This window comes from Brachionichthys hirsutus, unplaced genomic scaffold, assembly GCF_040956055.1.
Source record: "Brachionichthys hirsutus isolate HB-005 unplaced genomic scaffold, CSIRO-AGI_Bhir_v1 contig_143, whole genome shotgun sequence".
Taxonomy (NCBI): domain Eukaryota; kingdom Metazoa; phylum Chordata; class Actinopteri; order Lophiiformes; family Brachionichthyidae; genus Brachionichthys; species Brachionichthys hirsutus.
In genome coordinates, this window is record NW_027180518.1 from 1 (window position 1) to 10,000 (window position 10,000).

Genomic DNA, 10,000 nt, shown 5'->3' on the forward strand with positions numbered 1-10,000 from the left:
TCCTCCTCTCCCCTCCTCCTCTCCTCTCCTCTCCTCTCCTCTCCTCTCCTCTCCTCTCCTCTCCTCTCCTCTCCTCTCCTCTCCTCTCCTCTCCTCTCCTCTCCTCTCCTCTCCTCCTCTCCTCTCCTCCTCTCCCCTCCTCCTCTCCTCTCCTCTACATACTAACCTGGTTTTAAACTTCATTTCATTCACTCCTTCTCCCTCCTGGTTTCTTTTCATTTTCTGTCTTTGTAGTTCAAACTGAATTTCGGTCACAATGTGTGTGTGTGTGTGTGTGTGTGTGTGTGTTGAATATTATGGTATAGTTGCCGCGGCGACAGGTAATGGGAAATTGATTGTGACAAAACCACATTACAGACGCACATTTCCATAAGAGTTTATTTACGTGGTGTTACCGTGGGGAACGTCATCTCCCTTCATATTCGTCGCCGTGGTGATGATGTAGGGCGGCGGCGTCCTCTTGGGGAATTGAACCAACGGCGTCCGCTAGGAAATGAACAGCCCCGCCAAACCGGCGGCAGTCATCTCTTCATTTAACCCGAGCGCCGCTCCGGCCGCCCGGCACACTCCAAATCAAGACTTAATTTCATTCCCATGATGCCCTGCTTCAGCGCGGCGCCCGCCGTTTGGTTGGCTTTTTATTGGCAGGTATGAAGGAGCGCGGCGCGGCGGCGCAGTAATTATGCTGTAATAACCCGATGTCGTCCATGTAAATGGGAACAAACCATATGTATGTATACAGTCTCTCAGGGGGGGGGACAGACGGAGGCAGAGGGGCTGATGGGTATTTGATTTGTTTCTCAGGCGTCTCTTCCTCGTTAATATCTGACAGAATTCATTTCCGTCCAATCAGCTGCGTCGCTTTGAGGCCGTGTGGAAGTTTGTTCCTCAGAACAACTTTCTGGGATCACGTTTCAGGCCTTCGTCACCGCTAGCCGCTAACGCTTCAGGACAAAGCTAATGATGCTAATGATGCTAATGATGCTGGTCACCAGCAGTCATGTGATCTGGTGAGAGGAGGAGGATCTACAGAGGTTCTAAATGTTCATAAACCACACAAATAGCCTGTTAGCATGCTAGCGCTCATCATTTAATCACATGGGTCTGTGGAGTCGCTTCTGATTGGACGTGAGAGATCAGGGAGGAAATGACAGAACGAGAATTGAATGATCCTGGTGATGTAATCTCATTGGACAGCTGTGCTCTCTGTCATCATCTAATATTAACAAGCAGCATCTATTAACTATTGACGACAGGATGATCCAGTTAATGATTGATGAGGGGGGACGTCTCCATGTTTTAACGACAGCGTCCTGTCAGAGAGCATCCATCACACACACACACACACACACACACACACACACACACACAGACACACACACGCACGCACACACGCATGCACACACACACACACACACGCACACACGCACACACATGCACACACACACGCACGCACACACACGCACACACACGCACACACACACACACACGCATGCACACACACACACACACGCACGCGCACACACGCACGCGCACACATGCACGCACACACACACGCACGCACACACACACGCACACACACGCACACGCACACACACACACGCACACGCTGGAATCAGTAAAAAGATGATTCTGTGTTCGTATTGGTTACAGACTCGCTCATGTTTGTAATTATTTATAAGGAGGCGGGGTTAATGCACCATTTACAATCATTGATTGGTTTGAATATTAAGACTGAATGAGACATAATGGCCTGGATGATGGACACCATTTGTTCACACACACACACACACACACACACACAACCCCCACAAACCTCACCTGGCCATGCTGGTGGGCGGGTCTCAGCTGATTTGTCTGGGTTAGGTAGGCGGGTCGGTCCGGATCATGGTGGACTGAAAAGATTTCCATTGAAGTTAGTGGAGGGGCGGGACATGCTCAGACAAGTTAGGTTGTGACAGGTCACATGACCTCCAACACAAAGGGAGGGGCTGCTGTTTTATTGATGCTCAACGTCATCATCCGATCGAGGTGAAAGACGCTGAAGTGATGTCATCAATAATTAATGAGACAACTGGAGCGCTCACTGTGTGTGTGAGAGAGCGAGAGAGAGAGAGTTAGCCTAACACGCTAACTGATCTGTCTGTGTTCTGTCAGTCCTGTTTGTTCTTCATCATCATCATCACGGATATTCAATAATATCCCGATCAGGACACCCTGCAGCCAATCACGGCCCAGTATTGGCCCAGAATGCAGTTTTAACGTTGCCCCACTGATCCTGGATCTGGATCTGGGTTTAGGATCAGATAAATCAGTGACTATCGGTTGCCACGAGCAACCAGTGGTGACCTCAGCAGCAGCGCTCTGACCCAGTGTGACATCACATCTTAGGATTTGTTTTCTTAAAACGTTTCTTCCTCAGCTTTTCTTTTGAAATAGTTCCTTGAGCGCCTTTATTTTGAAACTCCTGCTTCCTGTCTGATGTCGTGGATCAGATTTCATGATATTTCCTTCTGTAATTTGAGCTGTCAGATGTTCCTCCTCCTCGCCGGGTCATTTGTCATGGAGCGAATCGCCGCTCAGATCTTCCTCGCCGGTAATATCTCTGTCGCTCACGCTCCCCTCTCATCGCTGCGTGATGCTATCGGCGGCGAGGAGGTGACAGTCCATCAGAGCGCCTCCTCGCACCTCCTCGCCGCTCCCCTGATAACACTCCACTGGTTATAATGTGAAGAAGATGATAAGGAATAATAGTCTTTCTTCCTCTCGTGTCGCGCTCGCGGCCGACGAGCCGACATCCATCAGCGGCCGTTTATCGGCGGCGAGCGACTTTTAGAAGAGAAGAAGAAAAATAATAAGCGAGGCAGAAACAATCATCAGATAGATGGAGGCGAGGCCTCACGCCAGCGCCTTATCTGATCCAGCGCTCTGATTGGTCGGCTGCTGTAAACATCAGCAGCTCTCAAGTGGCTCCAAATGTTATCGCTCACAAATCTGGACCCGGTTCTTCCGGTTCCACTCCCAGAATCCTTCTCTGGAGGAGTTTCAGTTTACAGCAGCGTGACGAAGACGAGGGTCCAAACACACCTTCAACCACGGGGCCATCGGCCCTCAGGGCCCGGAACCGGCCCAGAGCCACAGAGCCCAGCTGGTCCGAGTGTGTGTGAAGCCAAGGAATTAACTGATCACACACACACACACACACACGCACACGCACACACACACACGCACACACACGCACACACACACACACACACACACACACACTCACACACGCGCGTGTGTAATCCTCTTTCTGTCAGAAAAGGGTCAAAAACACAATTTAACTTTCTTCTCATTAATTTAACCAGGATTAGCAGCCAATCAGAAACACACACACACACACACACACACACACACACACACACACACCCGGAGGTTAATGGTGTTGATGTTGACTTTTAATTGGTTTCCATTCAGGGAAAATCTATCAGATAAAACTTTCTCTCTCTCTCTCTCTAGGCTGTGGTACTAGTCTGCAGTACTAGTCTGTGGTACTAGTCTGTGGTACCAGTCTGTAGTACCAGTCTGTAGTACTAGTCTGTGGTACTAGTCTGCAGTACTAGTCTGTGGTACTAGTCTGCAGTACTAGTCTGTGGTACTAGTCTGTGGTACCCATCTGTGGTACTAGTCTGTAGTACTAGTCTGTAGTACCAGTCTGTGGTACTAGTCTGTTTAGATGATGTCACTGATTACTCTAAGGAGCGTCAAAGTAATCTAATAATGACAGGAAGTAGATATCAGAACAAACAGGAAGTAGGAAGTCATATTTGATCTGTTTTCATGGTTCTGTCTTCTGTTCTTCATATATTCTTTCTCTGGGTCAATTAGATTAACTTGTTTGTGTGAGTGTGTGTACCCCCCCCCCCCCCCTCCCCCACACACACACTCAGTAAACAGTCAACAGTTTGTGACCTCGTTAAGCCTCGTTAGTTCTCTGAGGTTTGTTTGCAGGTAATTAGTTTGTTCTGTCTCTTTGTTTGTTTTAGTTTCATCAACAAACATGACTGGCACTGGGGACCCGCCTCCATGTTTACAGCTGGTGGTTGTCACGACGACACATCGGTGGACAGTCAGCTGATTTATAAACAGAATGAGGCGGGCAGACAGATCAAGCTGGAATACTCCAGGTCACAGCCCGGGTTCCACTGTCTGACTGTTTCCTCTGTCTGACTGACTGGTTTCCTCTGTCTGACTGGTTTCCTCTGTCTGACTGGTTTCCACTGTCTGACTGGTTTCCACTGTCTGACTGACTGGTTTCCTCTGACTGACTGGTTTCCTCTGACTGGCTGGTTTCCACTGTCTGACTGACTGGTTTCCTCTGTCTGACTGGTTTCCACTGTCTGACTGGTTTCCTCTGTCTGACTGTTTCCACTGTCTGACTGGTTTCCTCTGTCTGACTGTTTCCTCTGTCTGACTGACTGGTTTCCTCTGACTGGCTGGTTTCCACTGTCTGACTGACTGGTTTCCTCTGACTGACTGGTTTCCACTGTCTGACTGACTGTTTTAGGACCCTTGTCTTCACGGCAGATAATCTAACCTTGTGTTTTTATCTCTCTTCTTCTTTATATCTGTTCCCTAATTTATTAAACTTTAAACCAGGCTGTAAAGAAAATGGACGACATAAACTTTTAATTCAAACAATTCAGCCGTGAATATTTTTGTATTTTTGATTTTACTTCTTAGATAAAACAGAAAAGTTAAAATTGGTGAAAACTTTTCAACAGGAGATCAAAGGCTCATTAGGAGACAACGATCCAATCAGATCACTAACGAGGAGGCAGGTGTGTTAATGAGGTGGATGTGAGACACACACACACACACTCTCTGAAACGGAGGGTGTCGATGTGTGTGGATCAATATCAGGCCAATCAATAGGTCACCTATCGATCAGCAGTAATGGAGCTCGTCCGTCTGGAAGAACGAGCTGCAGCTAAACGGAGCGACGAACCAATCAGAAATCAAGTTCACGTCAAATCTCAAAACAGACTTTGGTATTGATCTTTGGCTGCCTGGGGGGGCGGGAACCTTTTTCACGACGCGTTCCGCTTTACAATAAACTCAAGCCCAGCCCTCTTTAGGAGAATCCGTATTTAAACACGCTATGTGTAATAGTACACATCACTACTGGATCCAGCAGGTCCAGATCAACCAATAAAGACCATTAGTGATCAGTTACCTGGTCAAGCTGCTGATTGGCTGTCGGCTCCACCATGAAGCGCGTCCTCTTTATGTCCTCTGGAGACGTCTTCCTGCAGGACGGCTTCCCCCCTTCTTATCATTTATGTTTCATATCTGTCCTTTTCATTCATTGGGTTTAAGTGATGAATATATTTATTAGATAGAATGTTAGAGTACAAGTACATGTAGAAGTATGATGATTAAAATGTGTTTTTCCACCGAGAACAGAAAACAGAGGAGACGATTAATGAACTTTATGAAATGGTTCCGTCCCCTCAGTGGACACAAAAGCACAAACAGGATGTGATTAAGATGAACGGCTGATAACCTGGAACCTCATTATCTTTATTCATTTCTGTCTCCAGCAGAGGGACCGATGGCAACGTCCCCTCAGCATGGAGACGAGGACCATCACAGGCTGCCACAGACGTCCTCCACTCAGACACTCTGAGGACACTGAGGACGCACTGAGGACGCTCTGAGGACACTGAGGACACACTGAGGACACACTGAGGACACTGAGGACACTCTGAGGACACTGAGGACACTGAGGACACACTGAGGACGCTGAGGACACACTGAGGACACACTGAGGACGCTCTGAGGACACACTGAGGACACACTGAGGACGCTCTGAGGACACACTGAGGACACACTGAGGACACACTGAGGACGCTCTGAGGACACTGAGGACACACTGAGGACACTCGGAGGACACTGACGTTCACAGAGCTCATCTGAGGATGAACACTAGCTAACGTTCACAGAGCTCACCTGAGGATGAACACTAGCTAACGTTTACAGAGCTCACCTGAGGATGAACACTAGCTAACGTTTACAGAGCTCACCTGAGGATGAACACTAGCTAATGTTTACAGAGCTCACCTGGGGATGAACACTAGCTAACGTTCACAAAGCTCACCTGAGCATGGACACTAGCTAACGTTCACAGAGCTCACCTGAGGATGAACACTAGCTAACGTTCACAGAGCTCACCTGAGCATGGACACTAGCTAACGTTCACAGAGCTCACCTGAGGATGATCACTAGCTAACGTTCACAGAGCTCACCTGAGGACGAACACTAGCTAACGTTCACAGAGCTCACCTGAGGACGAACACTAGCTAACGTTCACAGAGCTCACCTGAGGACGAACACTAGCTAACGTTCACAGAGCTCACCTGAGGATGAACACTAGCTAACGTTCACAGAGCTCACCTGAGGATGGACACTAGCTAACGTTCACAGAGCTCACCTGAGGATGAACACTAGCTAACGTTCACAGAGCTCACCTGAGGACAAACACTAGCTAACGTTCACAGAGCTCACCTGGACGATCACTAGCTAACGTTCACAGAGCTCACCTGAGGATGAACACTAGCTAACGTTCACAGAGCTCACCTGAGCATGGACACTAGCTAACGTTCACAGAGCTCACCTGAGGACGAACACTAGCTAACGTTCACAGAGCTCACCTGAGGACGAACACTAGCTAACGTTCACAGAGCTCACCTGAGGACGAACACTAGCTAACGTTCACAGAGCTCACCTGAGGATGGACACTAGCTAACGTTCACAGAGCTCACCTGAGGATGAACACTAGCTAACGTTCACAGAGCTCACCTGAGGACAAACACTAGCTAACGTTCACAGAGCTCACCTGGACGATCACTAGCTAACGTTCACAGAGCTCACCTGGACGATCACTAGCTAACGTTCACAGAGCTCACCTGAGCATGGACACTAGCTAACGTTCACAGAGCTCACCTGAGGATGCTCACTAGCTAACGTTCACAGAGCTCACCTGAGCATGGACACTAGCTAACGTTCACAGAGCTCACCTGAGGATGATCACTAGCTAACGTTCACAGAGCTCACCTGAGGACGAACACTAGCTAACGTTCACAGAGCTCACCTGAGGACGAACACTAGCTAACGTTCACAGAGCTCACCTGAGGACGAACACTAGCTAATGTTCACAGAGCTCACCTGAGGACGAACACTAGCTAACGTTCACAGAGCTCACCTGAGGATGGACACTAGCTAACGTTCACAGAGCTCACCTGAGGATGAACACTAGCTAACGTTCACAGAGCTCACCTGAGGACAAACACTAGCTAACGTTCACAGAGCTCACCTGGACGATCACTAGCTAACGTTCACAGAGCTCACCTGAGGATGAACACTAGCTAACGTTCACAGAGCTCACCTGAGCATGGACACTAGCTAACGTTCACAGAGCTCACCTGAGGATGATCACTAGCTAACGTTCACAGAGCTCACCTGAGGACGAACACTAGCTAACGTTCACAGAGCTCACCTGAGGACGAACACTAGCTAACGTTCACAGAGCTCACCTGAGGACGAACACTAGCTAACGTTCACAGAGCTCACCTGAGGACGGACACTAGCTAACGTTCACAGAGCTCACCTGAGGATGGACACTAGCTAACGTTCACAGAGCTCACCTGAGCATGGACACTAGCTAACGTTCACAGAGCTCACCTGAGCATGGACACTAGCTAACGTTCACAGAGCTCACCTGGATGAACACTAGCTAACGTTCACAGAGCTCACCTGAGCATGGACACTAGCTAACGTTCACAGAGCTCACCTGAGCATGGACACTAGCTAACGTTCACAGAGCTCACCTGAGCATGGACACTAGCTAACGTTCACAGAGCTCACCTGAGCATGGACACTAGCTAACGTTCACAGAGCTCACCTGGATGAACACTAGCTAACGTTCACAGAGCTCACCTGAGCATGGACACTAGCTAACGTTCACAGAGCTCACCTGAGGATGAACACTAGCTAACGTTCACAGAGCTCACCTGAGCATGGACACTAGCTAACATTCACAGAGCTCACCTGAGCATGGACACTAGCTAACGTTCACAGAGCTCACCTGGATGAACACTAGCTAACGTTCACAGAGCTCACCTGGATGAACACTAGCTAACGTTCACAGAGCTCACCTGAGCATGGACACTAGCTAACGTTCACAGAGCTCACCTGAGCATGGACACTAGCTAACGTTCACAGAGCTCACCTGGATGAACACTAGCTAACGTTCACAGAGCTCACCTGAGGATGAACACTAGCTAACGTTCACAGAGCTCACCTGGATGAACACTAGCTAACGTTCACAGAGCTCACCTGGATGAACACTAGCTAACGTTCACAGAGCTCACCTGAGCATGGACACTAGCTAATGTTCACAGAGCTCACCTGAGCATGGACACTAGCTAACGTTCACAGAGCTCACCTGAGCATGGACACTAGCTAACGTTCACAGAGCTCACCTGAGCATGGACACTAGCTAACGTTCACAGAGCTCACCTGAGGATGAACACTAGCTAACGTTCACAGAGCTCACCTGGATGAACACTAGCTAACGTTCACAGAGCTCACCTGGATGAACACTAGCTAACGTTCACAGAGCTCACCTGGATGAACACTAGCTAACGTTCACAGAGCTCACCTGAGCATGGACACTAGCTAACGTTCACAGAGCTCACCTGAGCATGGACACTAGCTAACGTTCACAGAGCTCACCTGGATGAACACTAGCTAACGTTCACAGAGCTCACCTGAGGATGAACACTAGCTAACGTTCACAGAGCTCACCTGGATGAACACTAGCTAACGTTCACAGAGCTCACCTGGATGAACACTAGCTAACGTTCACAGAGCTCACCTGAGCATGGACACTAGCTAACGTTCACAGAGCTCACCTGAGCATGGACACTAGCTAACGTTCACAGAGCTCACCTGAGCATGGACACTAGCTAACGTTCACAGAGCTCACCTGAGCATGGACACTAGCTAACGCTCACAGAGCTCACCTGAGGATGAACACTAGCTAACGTTCACAGAGCTCACCTGGATGAACACTAGCTAACGTTCACAGAGCTCACCTGGATGAACACTAGCTAACGTTCACAGAGCTCACCTGGATGAACACTAGCTAACGTTCACAGAGCATCTTCCATTGGTGTGGCTACGCATCCATCTGTTCACCATCAAAGCCAACCAACATCCTGCTGGGGGCGAGAGACATTGAGCTCTGATGGGGAGAGCGAGGAAATCCTAGCAGTTCCTTCCTTTAGGACAGTGTGTGTGTGTGTGTGTGTGTTCTTCTGCTGCAGTGTGTTTCTACACACACACACACAGAAATCAGGGTTGTCCCTGAGGACCTGATTGAGAGCAGGGAACTCTGGTTGCCGTGGCAGCAGCAGCTCTCCCCTCCTCCACTCTCTGCTTTATCGTCGGTCCGTCTCGCAGCAGGACAGACGGACACGTTACAGTCCAGCCCCTGGTCTCAGGCCGGACCTGGTCTCAGGCCGGACCTGGTCTCAGGCCGGACCTGGTCATGGTGCTGGTCCATCATCGAGGACCCGCATCCAGATCAACGCCTGCGCTCCAATCAGCCGACGTTTTATCTTCATTTTGTCTTCCGACCAAAAACACCAGAGGCCTTCAGAAAAGCTGGATCGGTCAGAGCGACCAGACCAGCTGACTTTATTTACCGTGAGGAACTCGTTTCAGTACAGCCAGCAAACAGTCAGCAAACAGTCAGCAACAACAGTCAGAACGAAAACGCCTGCAGCTGATTGGACAGCAGCTTTGATTGGCAGCGCTATAAACGTGTGAAGACATTGATCATCGTTTTCTTTTTTTGATACAAAACAATGGCTTGTTGTTCAGCGTGGCACCACACACACACACACACACACACACACACACACACACACACACACACACACACACACACCCA